This window comes from Rousettus aegyptiacus, unplaced genomic scaffold, assembly GCF_014176215.1.
Source record: "Rousettus aegyptiacus isolate mRouAeg1 unplaced genomic scaffold, mRouAeg1.p scaffold_m13_p_2, whole genome shotgun sequence".
NCBI lineage: Eukaryota > Metazoa > Chordata > Mammalia > Chiroptera > Pteropodidae > Rousettus > Rousettus aegyptiacus.
Genome location: NW_023416295.1, coordinates 76105213 through 76123306, shown reverse-complemented (window position 1 = coordinate 76123306; position 18094 = coordinate 76105213). Strand labels below are relative to the sequence as shown.

Below are 18094 nucleotides of genomic sequence, written 5' to 3'. Positions count from 1 at the left end.
CATGGAAGGGTCTCCGAGGCTGTGAAATACATTCCCCCAGCGTGTAACATGATATTTCACTCTTCCTGTAGCTGTACAGTACAGTTTAATAGCAAAGAGAGAAGGCTCTAGCATAATACAACCCTATCATTTAAATGTTTATCTTGGACAAGCTACTTAACTTCTTTCAGTCTCTATTTTCTCACCTGTCAAATGGGAATAATATTTCTACCTGACAATGAAAGAGAGAATGCACAGAGTAACCCATGAATGTTGGCTTAAACAATGGAAAAGAAAAGTCCATCCTGGATGTCTCTTTCTGGTGAGAAGACATCTTTGGGTTTTCCCAAAGATAAAAAGGAGGAATACTTTGGTAATGACAGAAGACAGCAAACATATTTATGGCAAGATGGAGCAATTCTTGAAAAAGAAATGAAGGGAGATAAGTTGAGGTCAACCAAGACACCCAGCAAAGGAAAGGGCTGGAGAAAATCAGGGATGAGGCCAAGGGCGAAGCCAAGGGTACCGACCCAGGGGTGTGACATAAAAGGAGGTCTATGGTACCCGGGATATAAGGGCTGTCTCTGGCAACCCAGACACAACAACTCATAGGAGAAAGAAAGATTGAAAATGAAAGTCAACATGAGAAAATGATGGTAGTACTACAAGGGTCAAAATATTAAATGAAAATGGAGAGAGAAAGAACAGACATCAAAAACACAAGGACTACAGTTAGCTCTAGATCACTCCTGTCCCAACCTAATGCCTCCAGCATCTGACACCCTCCTCAGGCCCCTTCCCTCACTTTCAAATAAAATTGTTTTTCATTATCCATCTTGAATTTCCTTCTCTGGACTAAAAGAACACCCCAAATAACATTAAAGTGGCACCTACTTAGAATCCTAACAAACCTGTGGCTAGACGTGTTCCCCTAAACCTAGAAGTCAGAAATCGCCAGGTGAACCAGATGCTGGGAGCCCACTCGGTAGGGTTCTAAGCCACACTCTAGTTGTAGGTTTTACACAGACAGAAAGAAGACATCATTGCCAGCTGGGGTGAAATACGAAAGAACAGAGATGTAGGAAAAGTCATGAATGGGCTGGGGGTCTTGGTTCAGGTTTGAGCAACAGAAAAACCTAGCCCTATAAACCAAATGGTGACCTGCCATGGGTGCCACATATCCTTGTAACCAGCTGGGGTGGGAGGGAACATACACTCAAGGGGGAGAGAAAATAATGCAGGCATAAAGTACACAGCGACACAGCAGCAGGAGTGAAGGGCACTAATGTGACCCATTAGGCTTGGGGCTGCTCAGCACAGTCCTAGCAGAATGACCAGGGTAAGGGGGGCTACAGTGGAGAGGGGAGTCATACAGGAATGAGGTGTGCCTACAGGAGGCCCTTTCGTGACAAGATCCTGGGGCAAGACCAGGCTCTCGCAGGGCTTGATGGATCAATGCTCCCAAAGCAACCGGCCTCTGAGCCCCACCCATGCCCACGGAGAAGATGGCTATGGGCCAGCTGCGTCCAACACCTGAAGTGGCCACTTCTACCTGTGAGCAAATGGGACTGTGACAGGTCACATTTAGGAAAAGAACTGAAAGTCAGGATAAACCTCCAAGATAAGATTTGTGATGTGTTTTGTTTTCCCTCCATTCAAAAAACTCCTGACTAGCAGAGGCTCTCTGATTCACCCTTTCATATAAATTCAACCACCAACTCAGTGCTTCCCAACCCCGATGGCACATTGCACTCACCAGATTTTTTGAATATCTGCCCAGAGACTGCTCCAATTCAACTTCATCAGAACCTCTGGGGGTGAACCAAGGCATCTGTATTTGTTTAAAAGCTCCCAGGCAAGTCCCCACATGTGCAAGGGCCTAGAGTACCTGTCCAGAGCCAGGTGTGGCCTTGTCCTTCGGGAGCTTCCACTATGGGCTAAAAACCCACACCTCTCTAGATGGAAGGCAAGGAGGGAATGGTCATCCCAGCTGATGAGGAAGCCATGATGTCTAATGGACCCTAGGAGACTCGTAGCGTATCTGCGTACACAGCAGTTTTCTCCTTCTGAGACGGGTAGGGCAGCCACCACTTGGGTGCTAGACCTTCTACAGACCATTTTTCACAACATTCTCAAGAAGACTCCATCTCTACACTCCTTGAGGGGATGAGGAACGAATGTCTGAGCTTCTTCCTGACAGGGAACGGTAGGACTACAGGACTCTCTCTCTCTCCAGATCACCACGGGCATACCTCTATAATGCATGAAAAGCAGATTTGAGTTTTGTTAACAATACTTGAGACGAGTATTAAGAATACAATGGTCTCTGTACATAATATCTTGCTTATGTATCTTTAATCAAAACTACACCACAAATCCTTAATGGGCAAGAACAATACTTTTATATCTCAGTGTCTACCACAGCACATAGCTCCATATGCATCTGTAGAGTGTACATAAACATTAACTGATTAATCCCCAGCTCATTTGTATGATTCCACTTACCAACAGGGATAGGAGGAGGAAAGACACTCCTGAAATTTCAGCCAAAATGCCTATGGAATAGCCCACATCGTAAAACAACTTTGAAGTATAATGAAAATCAAAAGAAATTGATGATCTGGTTAGTTGCAATTGAATTTTACAGAACTGCCATCACATTTTCTTCACAAATATACCTATAAATATACCCAAAAAATGTTTTAAAACTCTATTTTCAACCTCTTTTAGATGTGTTTCAAATTCAAAAGCCACCGTCACCCTTCCTTCCCCACTGCTGGGAGCCTGTGTGTCAGATCAGCTCCCACAACCGAAGCAGTTATTATCAGTGGAAGGTGTGATGCTATTTTTAAAAATATTTTATTAATAATATATTGTGTTTACACAGCAGCTTTTTCCTCAGGCACTTCGAGTTCTGCACATCAGCTCAGAAATCCCCTGGGGGCCACTCCCTAGACCAGGGTTTTTGTTTTCCTGCTATTTTATGGGTTGGGAATGGGAGAAGTATGTTTCATCAACACAAGGAGTCAAAACGGGGGAGTCAAGGACTAAGAGGATTGCCCAAGGTCACACAAGGAGTCTGAAGTCTGCCCAGAAACAGAACCCAGGTCCTCTAACTCCCTCCCAGTGGCAAGTCCCAGTAAACCATGCGGGTCTGGAAGGCTCTGAACATCCATGTCACATCCTCACGCTTGTGAAGCAGAGATCTGGATCAGGAGCAAACACGGCTGCTTCTGAATCTGCAAGTGCATGCTGATTCCTGGTTTGGGGGAAGGGGGAGCAACGAGGGTAACTGCTCCATCAGCACACTGTGGCCTTCACCTGCAGAGGCCGGTCTGGCAAGTAAAAAGGGCAGTGTGCCCACAGACCTGACAGCACTGAGAAGCCCAGTCATCAGAATGAACGCAGACTCTTCCTCTCTCCTGCCCAAACCCCAGAGAGGGAGTCAGAAAGAGGCAAATAAACGATCAGCCCCTGCAATATGATCCCCCAATCAACCCAGACTGAAGCTGAATTTAAATTTCCACATGACCAGTGGTCATCAAAGCGTGGTCCACAGATCAGCAGCATCAGCATCACCTGGGAACTCATTAAAACACCAAAACTCTGGAGTCCAGCCCCAGACCAAGTGAATCGGACGTTCTGGGAGGGGCCCAACGATCTGTGTTATACCGTTTTAAGAAGCCCTTCGGGTGATTCTGATGTACACTCAAACTTGAGTCTGTACTAGTCTTGCCACAGACACTTAATTTCTGAAAGACTGGTTAAAGCCACCAGCACCTTCTTTTCCATTCTGCTATAGACTGTAAATTGCCAATTGTGTATAAACATTATAAATCTATGAATAGCCTTGCAATAAGCATTAATTTTCACCTCTAAAATTACAGGGGCAAAACCTTTGACAGGTACTCTCACAACCAAAATGATATAAGACTGAAAGTTTGGTCCCTTATCAATTGTTGGTTTAAAGGCCTGTGGTTCACATTAATAAAGCCTGAGTCTTATTATTCCAATTCTAACTTATTTTCCAAAGAAAAGCTTCTTCTAATCATCCCCTAATTTATAAAAGATCTAAAGCACAGTAGTAGCCCTGGCAATTAACCAATTCAATCTACAGCTTGAAGCGTAAATGTTTTATCATCTTTCACCCTAGTCTCCAAAGCACTTGTAATCTGGAACACTGTTCAAATGCAATATAGTGAGTACACACAGCACTTATGGGTGCACGATTTCTAATGCTGTTTTAGTCTAGCTAGCACCTATTTCTCTCTATGTATTCCACCATTTTAAATAAAACAACAAACAAAATCAGTTTGGAGACAGGGTAAAAGGGAAGGCGAAACTGAGCAAAAAATGTTTATGAGCCATTTCTCATTCTCTATAATGGCTATGTCAAATAGTCACCTTTGTTTTTCAAGACTCTCAGCCTTCCTCTCTCCATTTCTACCAACACACACCCCTCTTACTGCAGGAGTTCCCTCCTCTCCTCTTTCTGTTCATACTCATCTTAGCTCCCTCCTTTGACTTTCATAGGCTCTAGACCCCATCTCTCTTCTCTACCCCATCTACCTGCTAAGCTGTGAACAGGTTGTAGCAGGGGTAGGGTAGCTTGGACCAGGGTTGGTCACTCAGAACAGAACTCGCTGGGCAAGTGGTCCATACCCTGCCCATGGGAAGATCATCCATCTCCTCAACATGTAACCATTTAAATCCTCTCCTCACTCAACAAATGGCTTTTTGCTTATATCTGTAATACTATGCAATGTGACTAAATCCACACAAGTGAAATCTCATTTAGATAGGGCTTATTTCTTGGCTTCCACTTGAGGAACAAAAGTCAACATAAGAGACATTAAAGAATTAGATTTTAGGGCAGTACAGTACAATAGAATTTTCTATGATAATAAAAGTGTTCTACTCCGTACTCTCCATAGTAGTCGCTAGCCATTTGCAGCTACTGAGCACTTCCAGTGCGGCTAGAGTAACTGAAAAAAATGAAATTTTAATTACCTACAATTAAAATTCGAATGGCCATGGGTGGTTATCACATCAGACAGTGCCGCCCTAAAGGCTGGGTTGAAAACAGACTCTCCAAAATGTGTGGGGAAGGAGGGGCCAGGGAAAGAGAATGGGAGGGGAGAAATAGAGAGAAGGAGTGGCAGGAGGGAAGGAGGGAGGGAGAGAGACCAACAGACAGACAGACAGAACGACTCATCAAGATCAGGTAAATTAGTGTGGGCCAGCAGGGTCTGCCCTAGGAAACTCTGCACAGAGTCTCATGCTTTGGGTGCCTTCCAACAATCAGTGCATCGTTTCCTTCCCTTCAGTAACCCCCCCCCCCCCGCAATTTCCCAGGTTTACATGGTGAGTCTCATTCTTGTTCTTACAGGAGATCAACCAATTCCAGCCACAGCTACTGCTCCACCAGTGGTAACTGTATTTTAGAAGGGGATTTGAACTTCAGTCACTCACATTTTAAGGTCTACATGCCAAGTCTAGGATAGAAAATCATACAGGGCAGTCCTTATTTATTAATGTGAAAACAGACAATGGACAAGGAACAAAATGAAGGGGTTAGAGTGATGAAATGCAACCTGGGGACAGGACTGGAAGAAAGGATGGCTCTGCAGTATGACTTTTAAACTGGGTCTGGAAGAATGGGCAGGAATCATCAAGCAGAGAAACTAGAAGGCTTTGAAGGGCACCCCTTTGAAGGGCAGGGGGAGCTTTATGAGCAAAAGTGTGAAGACACAGCACTGTGAGGCAGAAATTCAAAGTGGAGATGCTGTTCTTGGAATATTTGGCCTGACCGCTCAGCAATGCAAGTGCCACATGGAGAAGGGCCCTGCGTCCTGGAAGTCCCCTTGAGATGACAGGCACAACACCCATGATACACATAGATGGTATGCGAACCAACCAGTGTGTTGTATTTAATAGTTATGTGTTTTAATGTACATTAGGAAAAAAAACAAAACAAAACATGATTATCACTCCATGCCTGCAAGGGTTTATTGCCTAGGTAAAAAAGTATTATCATATTTAAATACTTATTAAGTAAAAAACAGCACAGATGCCACCCTGATATGGCAAAAATCAAGTTGGAACACTCATGTCTAAGCTTGAGGAAACCTGCAGTGGTGACAGGAAGCTGTCAAAAGACTTTGAGCAAGGAAGGCCCATGACGTGATCTGGGCTTCACACTGACCCTCTGACTGTGGATGGGGTTTGGCAGGGCTGAAGGGAAACAAACTAGAGGCAGAGGAATCAGCTGGGGGACATGCCAGCAGCCAAGAAAACAAAGTGATGACTCCCTACACAGAAGCTGCCTCAGCTGAGAAGGATCAATAGAAAAAGACCCTGAGAAGACAGAATTGACAGAACCTGGTAACCGACTAGGTGTGGACAGCAGAGAAGAATGCAAGGACAACCTCGATTTGGAGACAGGCCAAAAGGAAAGAGGTGGTGGCACATGCAAGAGCTAATGGCGCCAGGCTGGCAGCGAGTCTACTTTGGGACTTACTAATCTTGAGGAGGAATGTCCAGACATCCAGACATCCAGATACGGGGAGCTTAGCCGAAGAAGTATGACCTTAGCCTGGGCTCCCGGGCCTCACAATGCTGTTTCTGGGGTATAGGGAGACGGAAGGAAAGAAACACACAGGGAACACCCCATCTCAAGATTACCAAACCCCACGCGGTACTTCTACTGCTAGTACACACTGCAAGGGTAATGCATGCTGAGACTCATGTCCCTAACTCTTTTGATCAGTCAACAAATACTGATTGACACCATTGTGTTCTGGTGCAAGGATTCAGCAGTGGACAAGAAAGTGGACAATTGCCTGCTTTCATGGAGCTTACATGAGGAGAGACAGACAGTAAGCACATTATACATACAGAAATAAAGCAAAATAGAGGGGAACGATAGTGCAAATATTATTTTATATAGAGTAGTCACACTTCTCCATAATGAAGGGACAGCTGACCAAAAATCCCTAAGGTGGGAGAGTGAGCTGCACAGCTACCTGGGGAAGAGCACTCTAGGCAGCAGAAACAGTACAGAGGCTCCTATGCGGGAGGGAAGCCAGCGTACTCAGTGAACAGCGATGAGACCAGCAAAGCTGGAACGCTGGATGGCGGCCATCCAGGGCCTAAAGGTCAAACCAAGGACTTGGGCTTTTCCTCTAAGTAGGGTAGGAAACCAACAAAGGGTTAAGCAGAGAAACGACTCACATTTAAACAGGATCACTCTGGCTGCTCTGTTGAGAACAGACCACAGAGAGACTCTGGTGAAAGCGAGGAGACAAGGATGAGAGTAAATGACAATGAGCCCAGAGAGGGATTATGCTAACACAGGGCAGGAGATGTGCAGGTGGGAGAGAGGGCTACTTTCTACCAGTTCCCGTGAGATCCAAGGAAGATTTGCTTTTATTCACTATATTTGATCTAGTGAAGTGAAGAAGTGGACTAGTAGGTTTTAGAAAGATTTAAGAAAGGACTTTCAGGGTAAACCTGTTTATCAGGAGAATAAGAATACTCAGAAATCTAACTATTTTAGCAAACTTGTTATTCAAAGTGAACCATTTAAGTATTTTCAATGTCAGGTCAATTATATGTGCATCGATTTCATTTTTTTCTTAAATATTTACTGAATACATAACTGCTTGTCTATGCATAGAATATATCCAGACAGATACACGAAAAGATACCAGCCCCTGCAGAAAATACACGGGGAACAGAAGCTTGCTTTTCCCTATATGCTCTATCACACTTCTTGTATCTTTTTAAACAATGTGCATGTACCACCTACACTCAACAAATAGTACACTGATGTTGAGACTGGGGAAAATGCTTACAGAGGGTCTACCAGATGCCAAAAAAAGGTCTATTCCCTGGATACAATAACAAATAAGACAGTCCTTTTCCTCAGAGAAAAGGGTGTATTTAAATAACACAGGAATTGTCTGGAAAAGTTGAGATTTTAGTTGACTTTGAAAGAAGCCAAAGAAATAAGCTTGGTCCAAGGATGAGTGAAGAGTTTGTCCCGAGGAAAGAGAAAGTATGTCCAAAGGGCCTATCAAAATTCGTTCATTCAGCACAGGTTCACTGCAAACCTACTTTGTGCCAGGCTTGGTTCTATGGAGCAAGTCATGCAGACGCATGGGGTAAAAAGCCTCCAGGCCAAAGGAGGAGAAAGGCTTTGAGGCAGAAGTCCGTTTGGCTTGACAAGGCAGCCTGGGAGCAAAAGAGGAGTGAGGAAGGAAGAAAATAATGGAAGTGAAGTCAGGAGTGAGGGTCATGCAAAGTCCTACAACCACTGTAAGGACTCAGGCATCTGCAAAGATGGGAAGCCATTAGCGGACCTGACTTGATGGGAATGACATGATGCGACACATGATAACAAGAATGCTGATGCTTGGCAAAGGCCAAAACAGGGAGAGCAGTTAGGAGGCTGCTGCAATACACAGGTGAGAAAGTCACAGGTGACGGTGTCTGGGATCAGGACAGTAGCACTGAAGGGTACACTCTGATTTCAAGTGTTTACGGATATATTCTGAAGGTTCAGCTGACAAGTTTTGCTCTTATATAATTGAAACAAATAAGAAACGAACATTATTTAAGGTTTTTGACCTGAGAAAAGTGAAGTTGCCATTTCCTGAGACTGGGAAGACTGCAGGAGAAGCAGGGCTTTTTGGGGGGATAGTAGGGGGTGGGAGGGAGCAGGGGTGGGGTGCATCAGGAGTTCAGTTTTGGACATTCTAAATGGGGGATGTCTGTTACGCATCCAAGTTGAGGTGTTGAGAAGGCAGTTGGAGACAGGATTTTAGTTTCAGAGAAAAGTTCAAGTGGGTTTATAAATTAGGAGTCATTGGAACACGGATTGTATTTAAAGCCTTGAGAGTGTACGAGAACATTTTAAGAAAACAGAAATGCCTCCATTAGGCTGGAGTGAAGTTTCCATGAGGGATCCTGGCAGAGAAGCTGGTAGAGAGGTATGCAAGGTCCAACCCTGAAGAGCCTCACGTGCTAAGTTGTATAAGCTTGCTTATGAAAACCCTGCAGAGCCCCTGACAGCTTTGAAAATGATGGAGTAAGATGATTAGATTTGCACTTCCAACAGCTGATGCAGGCAATATCTGTTGTGAATATATGCTGGGCATGATTTGTATTCACTCTTTCTATCACTGGTAATGGACCTCAATTCTCCTTTCAGGCCTCACTTTCCTCAAGGAAAGAATTGACAGTCACTGCATCCAGCCTTGAACCAATGCACCTGACCCAAGCTTGGGCTGATCATATATTCTTCCCCTGGAATCTGAATCCAAGATTATTGATAACTAGGACTGAAAACAGAGATGATTCATCTCATAGCAGGTATGGCTAGAAAGTCAAGCTCCGCTGGGACTGTGGACCACACTGGTTAACCAGTTTGCCTTGGTGTAGTCAGGCTTCCTACCTGATGACTGTCTTTCCCCAGAGCGAGTATTTCCTGAAAGTCAGGCAGAAGCTGCCAGCCCTTAGAATCATGCGGCATCCTTCCACAGCACTCTGTTGGTTATAAGCCAGCAGTTAGCCTACTAAGATGAAACAGGAGGGGGGAAGATGCCACCTCTTGATGGAGGAACGACTGGTACAAGGTTCTTGAAAGAGAAAAACACCTTATGGCAGTGGCAGCAAAAGGCTGTCTCAAAAAAGCAGGACCTGGAACCGGAGCAGGAAGTTGCCTGTTTGAGGACCATTGTGGAACACCTGTCTGATGGCAGCTTTTTTATGAAAAAGAGGAATCACCCGGTTTTACTCCATCCAGAAAATCAGGCTATCCAAACGTCATAGATATGTACAGAAAACCACTTCTTGAATGAGTATTCTTACTGCATCAAGAAAAATGTACAAGAACAAAAGCCTCCTGCGATCTCTGGAACTCCCAGCCCTGTGCTGGAGGCATCAGGTACCAACTCACGGTCTGTCTCCGTGGGAAATGAAAAGCCCTGCTTCAGGACACACTCTTTTATCGGCATGACTGGGTTAATTGAATCTTTTCTTGCTTTTCATCCCTACAAAAATACTCTATCATTTCCTTGGTAACCTATTCTCTAGTGTTTCTAACCCACTTGATTACAGTATTTAAAATAATTGGCTTAAATTGTTCATTCACTTTGATCCACTTCTGGGACTCTATCCCCAAAGATAAAGCTGCTTGCAGAAGAATGTTCACAGCAGCATTAATTATATTTAAAAGTGGGGAAGTTAAATGTGCCACAAAAGAAGTGTTTAAGTAACTAAGATATATCAATTCAGTAGACTATTAGGTGCCACTTAAAATTGCTTTTGTCAATAATGTAATGGTATCCAATAGATAAAATACTGAATGAAAAAGCAAGATATAAAATTGTATGCATGCAGATTAGAAATATGTAAAAACAAATCTAAACCCAGGGAAACATTTTTGGCAGGAAATGCACAAAATAAACCGTGGTTAGATGATCTTTCTTCCCTTCTACATTTCTGAATGTTGTACTTTTATAATGGAAAGAAAATTTCTAAAAATGCCTTCTCCAGCTACATTACTTTTAACATTTCCTTCTATTGTATCCTCATACAACATCAAATGCTGGTCTCTATCAAGTCTCAAACTTGATGGCACAGACTAATAAGGTTTCAACTGAGCATCTACTGTACTTCCTACATGGTAAGGAGGCAGAATTGTGTACAGTGTGTTTTTTGGTGGATTAAAACCCTGTTGCTGGAGCAAAATAGTAAGCTTCCACCAGAGCTCAACTGTTCATGTCTCCTTTTCCAAGACTGTTTACTTATAAATAAAATGGGAATGACAAACATATTACTTAGCTTCCAAAATTAGTGTGAAGATAAACAAGATAATAGATAAAATGCCACATGTCATTTAAAAAGATATGGAGCATATGTAAGTTGCCAGAGATAACATTTCTAATTTAATCCTATTGCATTTTCTTCCATAAATGGGACTTCTGGTAAAATGCATTATCTAGCCATGCCCATCTGAAGCACCATCTTGGGGCCAAGTCCTAGGGGTGTGATTTCTCTGGGGCAAATACCCCTTGGCATGTGGGTAAGGGTTTGTGACGTACACAGAACACTCACAGACTTCTTGTGGACTTCTCATCAGTGCTGCCATCTGACAAGTTAGAAGGCATGAGGGAGGTGCTTCAGAGTAGGAGAGAGCTAGGGAAGGCCTTGGAAAACACCATGATCTACCCAGGAGCTGAGTTGGGACTCAAATCCAAAACACAGACAAGTTGGAATTTTCTTTATGAGTGCTCTGTCAAATTTCACATGCAATTTTTGTACACAGTTAGTTTCATGCACTGACTCATATGCTAACTTAAGCAGCAGTGTTGTTGGAGTCACTAAGTTGGGGTGGGACTCAGGAGTCCTGCGTTCTAGATCTGTCCTTGGCATTAGTTAAGGAAGAACAGGAAAACAGTAACGCCTCTCTAGATCTCAGTTTCTCCACACTGAAAATTAGTAACTTCGACTTAATCGCCAAGGTCCCAAGATGAAAATTCTAGTCTAAATGTAGCAATGGGTATTCTGGCTCATTCAAGATTTTTGTTTTAAATCAATGGGCTTGAGGCTCAGATTTATTTGCATATAACCAAAATATAAGAACTGAAGAGTAGGTATTATTTACCTACTGGAAAGTTGGGAGAAAAAAAAATATGTTTCTCACTGAGCAATGTACAAATCACGGGCTTCTTTTCATATATTACTACAGAGGTGTCCGACAAGAGAAAGGTTTACCAGATTTTTGACTGGATCTTACTTATTTTCACAACTTTTCTGTGACCTACACACTCTACTATTTTAAAGAGTTGACATTTCCCAGAGTAAGATAGAAAAAGAGAATACAGAAAGAGCATTTTAAAAGAAAATGGTATTCATCCACTGAGTTGAGCAACTAGCTTTCTAAACAGAACAATGATTTTAAGTTATTTGAAGAGTATCAACACACTGTAGCCTCACTATATTACAACTTGAGAAATGCACATTAATGATTAATCCTAAAAGCCTTCACCTAGAGGACCTAGGTTCCTGAAAATTCTAGAACTTTAAATTACAGTGATATCTCTTATTAGATCCACAAAATGCTAAGGTTTCCCTATAAAATATAGATCTGCCTATATAGAGATATTGATTTGGTCCTGAAATCAACAGCGAAAGCTAAAAACGTCAATCAAACCATCTCAAGAGATAAATGCTAGTGTTGACACATCCATTATCATCCTGCCCATTTCAGGAATGGAGAAATTAAGGAACCTACATGTAACTTGTAGTGCTAAATAAATACAAGGACATCTCAGAGTAAACACAGGTAAGATATACTTATTAATTACTGGGGGTTATCTGAAAGACTGCAGTGGACAAGCAGGTGTAGTAGATGCCTCTGAAGCCATACCACGTCCCCTCGGCCAGCTCAGATTGCAGTTGCTACCTGGCTGGACGGTTCCGTGCTCTCACTAGTCCCAGCTCAGCATCCATCAGGGAAGCTTGGTGTACACTAGCACAGGCAGGGGCAGAATTGGACCTCCACTACAGCAGTGGCCACAGTACCACACCTTTATTGGCTTTTCCAATAACTCTCTCCTCTCTCTCAAGCCTGCTTCCAGAGATGGCTCTTGGAGTCTTTGCCAAAATGGAGGCAGGAGGGACTGCCAGGAAGAACTTAAAGGAGGAACAGTCATAATGTATTGTCAAAATAAAGAGAAAGTAAGAGAGCTTGAAGATAACCTCAGAATTTGACCACAAACATCCATGTGAACAAACCAAATACAGATCCAGGACAGGAGCTTTGACATTCTCCTTGTTTTGCAGATTAAATCTGCCGCGGGCCCCCAGAATTGGGCCATTCTCCAAGACTCAGATGCCCAACGAAAAGTAGCAGTTTTGGCACAACTGTTATAGGGGCTTATAATTCTCTATTATTCTTTAAGAAACTCTCAGATCTAAAAGCAAGGCTATGAATAAACCAAGCCAAACAAATGGAATGAGAGGGGCAAAGCAAGTGAGACTTCCTTCCTTCAAATTACATATTTTGCCTCTGAAATCCATAGCTTTCCCTTTCCTTTTGGGAGCAGTCTTTAAAATCTGGTACAGTCCACAAAAGGAGGCTTGCATGAGTCGGTGCTGAGGTTTGTGCCTGGCTCAAATTAGCACTGAGAACACAGCTGTATCTTGGTGTGGATTAGGAAGCACTGGTGAGTTTGGAGGAGAAAGATACATGAACTTCCTGTGGCCAGATGAACACAGGAAGGCTGGCCAGTAGTCCTTCCAGTGGCCGGTAGTGTCCAGAACGGAGGGGAGAATCTGAAAAAGCTCAATCAGGAAAGCAAAAAGGAGAGCGATGTGAGCAATCTTTGAAACACAGAAAGGTCTGCAGAATGAAGGGGTGAATACAGGGAGGGAGGCAGATGTGGACAGCTACGTACATGGAACATGTCTGGGGCACAAAATAGAGACAAAGACAGTTCACATTACCAGTTCCTCCCTCGACATATTCAACTGGAAACCAAACTCTCATGCCAATGTAAAGGAGAGCTGGGGGTGGGGGCGGGGAAGTGAGGACAGAGGAAAAATCCTTATTATGATATATCTAACTAATGTACTACCTCCTAGAGAAGCAAGGTAGGGAAAAACCATTTTAATAAGACAACCTGTCACTCTAACCACACATTCCCCCATATAGAGAATCAAACCAATGGCTGATCTGTCAGTTAATTAAGGATGCGAGCAGCTTGATAAGGGACGATCATACCCAATGTCTGTAAGTCTGTTACAATGTCCTTACTATTGGCAACCACACTGAAAGCTCTGGTTGAGTCTTCATTCTCTCTATGAAAAGAGATGGTACAGAGTGGTTTTCACACTGTGGGCTCTGGAATCAGTGTCTGGCTACACTGTGGCATCAGAGCTGGGTAACAAGGTATGACCTCAGGAGAGCTATTTACCCTTTAACACAATTTTGTCCTCTGTGTATGATAGGTTTGTTGTGAGTTAATTCACATACAGAGCTTATGGTACGTGGCACACACAAAAAAAATTAAGTGTGCTATCTGGACATTGCACAAAACATAACCGATCCAAACACACAAACTCTTCTCACTACCTCGGACCACACTCCCGCCTTCCTGTGAGATGGGGCCTAGAACTCATCCCTTGAAGCCCAAAATGCCTCCTCAGCTCTGACTTCACTTTCCCATTGCCCTTGGACAAAGGCCATCGAAGGACAGTGGCTGGTCCTCAGACTTCTAGGCAGACAGAAAACTCATCTTCGGAATGAGATTGTACAGGCAAGGTCGCCCAGAGTCATCAGCAAAGGGACCCCACAGTAAATTGCTTGATCCCCAAACTGGCTGCTCATCAGGACTATCTGAGAGGCTCCAAGAACTCAGAGGACTGGGCTCCACCTTGAGATTTCTGTACCTGTTGTATGCAGGAGGGTGTAGGTGAGTAGTGTTTGTCGGTTTGCTTTTCTCTATTTTCACAAAGCTCTCCAGGTATCTCATGAAGCAAGAGGCTTGGGAACTTTTTTCTAAGGCACAGTAGTGACTCTAAGTAAGTGGTTCTCAGTCTGAGTGATTTTTGCCCCCCAGTGGACATGGGGACATTTAACAATGTCTGGAGACATTTTCTATTGCCACGACTTTGGAAAGTGCTACTGGAATCTGGTGGGTAGAGACCAGGGATGCTGATAAACATTCTACAATGCACAGGAGAGTCCCATACAAACACTTGCCTGGTCCAAAATGTCAGCCACACCAACACTGCAAAACCCTACTCTAAGTTGTTTTCAGCATGTGACTTCCTCTTGGTGGTGCCCAGAGAACATCACCTGGGGCCAACCCACAAGAGGACCAAATTGGGTAATATGTGTTGGACTGATAGCAGGGAAATAGCTTTGAAAAAGCAATGATGAATTCGCAGGAAGGTCACCATAACCTCTGTGCACAGAGGGCAAACTTTAAGAAGAGTGCACCAATAATCCCAACATCGATGACACATCATAACACAGAGCTGCTCTTTCTGACCAGTGAGTGCCAGCTCCACCTGCTGTACACTCGCAATGTGGCAGGCACAGGGTAGACACTCTTCCTATACTGTCCCATTTATTCACTACAATTGTCCCTAAGACAGATATTATAGACTCTTGAGCGGTTCAGGGAACCAAAGTTCCAAGGGTTGAAGAAGTGTGTTTAAGGCTGTCTAGCTGGGCTGTGCCTAATTCATCTGTGTCACTAGAAGCCCGTGCTCTGGCCATCACCATCCTGCTTCTCATCTCAATTCTGTGTCTGTCTCTTCAAAACATGGTCTGAAGCACCTAGAATGTCTTACATTCCGTGGCCTCCTACCAATCTGGAAGAAACTTCTAGAGGAGGGTGAGGACAGACTCTGGGGTCTTTATAAGCTCCACTGAAGAGTCCAGAGCACCCCGATGTCTGAGGACCAGCCACTGTTCTTCGATGGCCTTTGTCCAAATGTATCACTGAGACTGATGACCTGGTTTGTTTCCTATGAAGGGCAGAAATGGGATCTGCCATATAAGGACATAAACATTCCCCTGAAGAGAAACAAAAATAAAACAAAATGCTGGCTCAATCAGTGAGAAGGAAAGCATTTGAATTTGTGTTCCTTTATTTGGGGAAGCCAGCTCCTAAGAGAGGAAATGAGTTTCACCTAAGCAGGTCAGTTTCATAAACAAACAGTGTCTGAAGTGCCCCCAAGCCAGGGCTTTGTGGATACGTGGATTGGATAATTTGGCCCCCAAAGTCTCACAACCAGAAATAAGGAGAACACGTTCGCAAATAATCCACTTGTGCCTGTGTTGGAGGCCTCAGATCTAACAGAGACTTTACCAACCGTGGTCTTTAGTTTGCCAACAACAGAATCAGTCTCACAGGGACAGGTTGCCATCCACATGGGGCAAATGATTATAGAAGCAATAAAGAGGAAAGTCATTTATTATTCCCACTATAATTATTCTGCTGGTTTATCTGAGGCTCGTTACAATTTGCCCTACTGTTGCAAGTACTCCATTTTCCTCTAATTTGTCTGCCCAATGATTTTAAATTAAAGTAACCTGCTACTGCTCTTTTTAAACAAAAAAGATCGAATTCCATACATGTTGAAAGTAAAACACCATGTGGCTCTGAGCAGCCCCTGCCATGCCAATTCTCCCCCTAATGACCAGGCCATTGGCTTCCTGACAGATGGGAAAGAATGACACTGCTCCTACCAGCGCTTATGTAATAAGGCCCTGGGTAATTACAACTGGACATTCAATCTGCACCATTAATGCCAGAGGTGATTCAACCAGAGAATTAGGGTCTTGTGAATAAAGGCTGATGTCTGTGTACTCAGTAATTTTATTAACTATTCATGTATTTTGTATAAGAAAGGCTTCCCATTCAAAACCATAAAAGGGATATGCAATTTGCACCCTTCACTGATTTAATAGCTTGTCTGTGTGTGTGTGGGTGGGGGCTGGAGTGTGTGCGTTATCACTGAACTGCTACGACATCACAGAATAAAAACATCACCAGCCAGTTAACGAAGAGAATTATTCATGGGCTTGTTAAAAGGTTACATGCCAAAAACTTCATTCAACAGAAAGGAGCTGAAGTGTTGCATTCAATTTTTTTTTTTTTAAACTCAGAGATGAGTGGAAATGGGGACAAGCAAAATTTCACTTAAAAATAAAGCTCTTATTGAAGTCTTCCAAAATCCGTTACAGAGAAAATCATCCGGGCACTTCTTTGCCCCACTCTAAACCCCTCGAACTTCTCAGGCACCTACTGCCTCATCACCACCCTGCCATCTTCTTCTGCCTTAGGCGAAGAAGTTGTATTTAATTCATCTTGATGTGAATTACTCTAGTCATTGTCTGATCTCTTCCAGGCACACAGGATCAGTGTGGATAAAAGGTTTTTCTCCTGTTGAAAGGAATAATGGCTCCATCGAACAGAAAAACTGTGAAGAAAGGGGAATGGGCCCTTAAGTCCAGCCTCAGTAAGTCATGTTACTCCAGCAGTTTTTCATCCTGTGGAGATATCTACCCCCACCACCACCCCTGGGAGACCTCTGGCACTGGTCTGGAGATATTTTTGGTTCTCACAACTGAGTGGATGGCCTCTACTTGGCAGAGGCCAGCAAAGCTGCTAAACATTCTAGACAGCATGACAGCAAAGAGTTATCCAGCTCAGAATGTCAACTGACACCCTGTTCTACTCTAATATTTTAGAGACTCATAGCCTAAAATGTGGATCATAGACCAGCAGCACTGATCACACCAGGGAGCTCATTAGACTCTCAGGTCTCTCCCTAGACCTCTGGAACCAGAATCTGAATTTTCACCTCCCAGAGCAACTTATAAGTGCATTAAAAATTGACCCTACAAATATCCAAGTTACAAATATCCAAGCAGGGCTGAAGGGCCATCAATCAGGTTTACAATTCAGAATAGTGATTCTCAAAGCTGATTGCTCACTGGCATCACCTGGGTGGCTTGCTGCTTGGGGCCTGTGCTCAGACATTCAAGTGTAATTAACCTGGGGAGTGGCCTGAGCATCAAGTGATTCTAATGTGTAGCCAAGACTGGACCACTGTCTTCAAATATGTTAAATATGTTAAAGCAATGCTACTCAAAGTGTGGTCCCTGGACTAGCAGCATCAGCACCATCTGGGAATTCGTTAGAAATGCAAATGTTCAGCCTCTCTCCAACCTTCTAGACTCTGGGGTGGGCCTAGCAGTATGTGCTTTAATAAGTCTTCAGGGGGCTCTGGGGCACCCACAGTCTGAGCACCACGGCAATAAATAATACGTCCGCAGCTGCCTAGCAGTTGCAGATCATTTGGAACTACTTCGTTCGTTCTTCCACTGTGGGGCCCTGGTGACTTTGTTGTGACCCCGTAAGTGTTCTTATGAAGGTGTACCCAATGGAATAGGCGGTCTGCTTCTGAGGCTAACCTTTGAGAGAAAAGTACAGTGCATACAGTTTGGAACCACTCCAAGGAACTTGACCTTCAAATCTGTATTTGGGGAAGGACCCACTGAAACAGAAATGCCTCCTGCCCTACGCCA

General features: G+C 43.7%; 1 protein-coding gene across 7 annotated transcripts in view; it reads right to left on the bottom strand.

Moving 5' to 3' along the window:
• The window catches only part of TMEM163 (transmembrane protein 163), a 342830-nt gene that overhangs the window by 49567 nt on the left and 275169 nt on the right, over positions 1–18094 (bottom strand). The gene's annotated exons all lie outside the window — the stretch shown is intronic.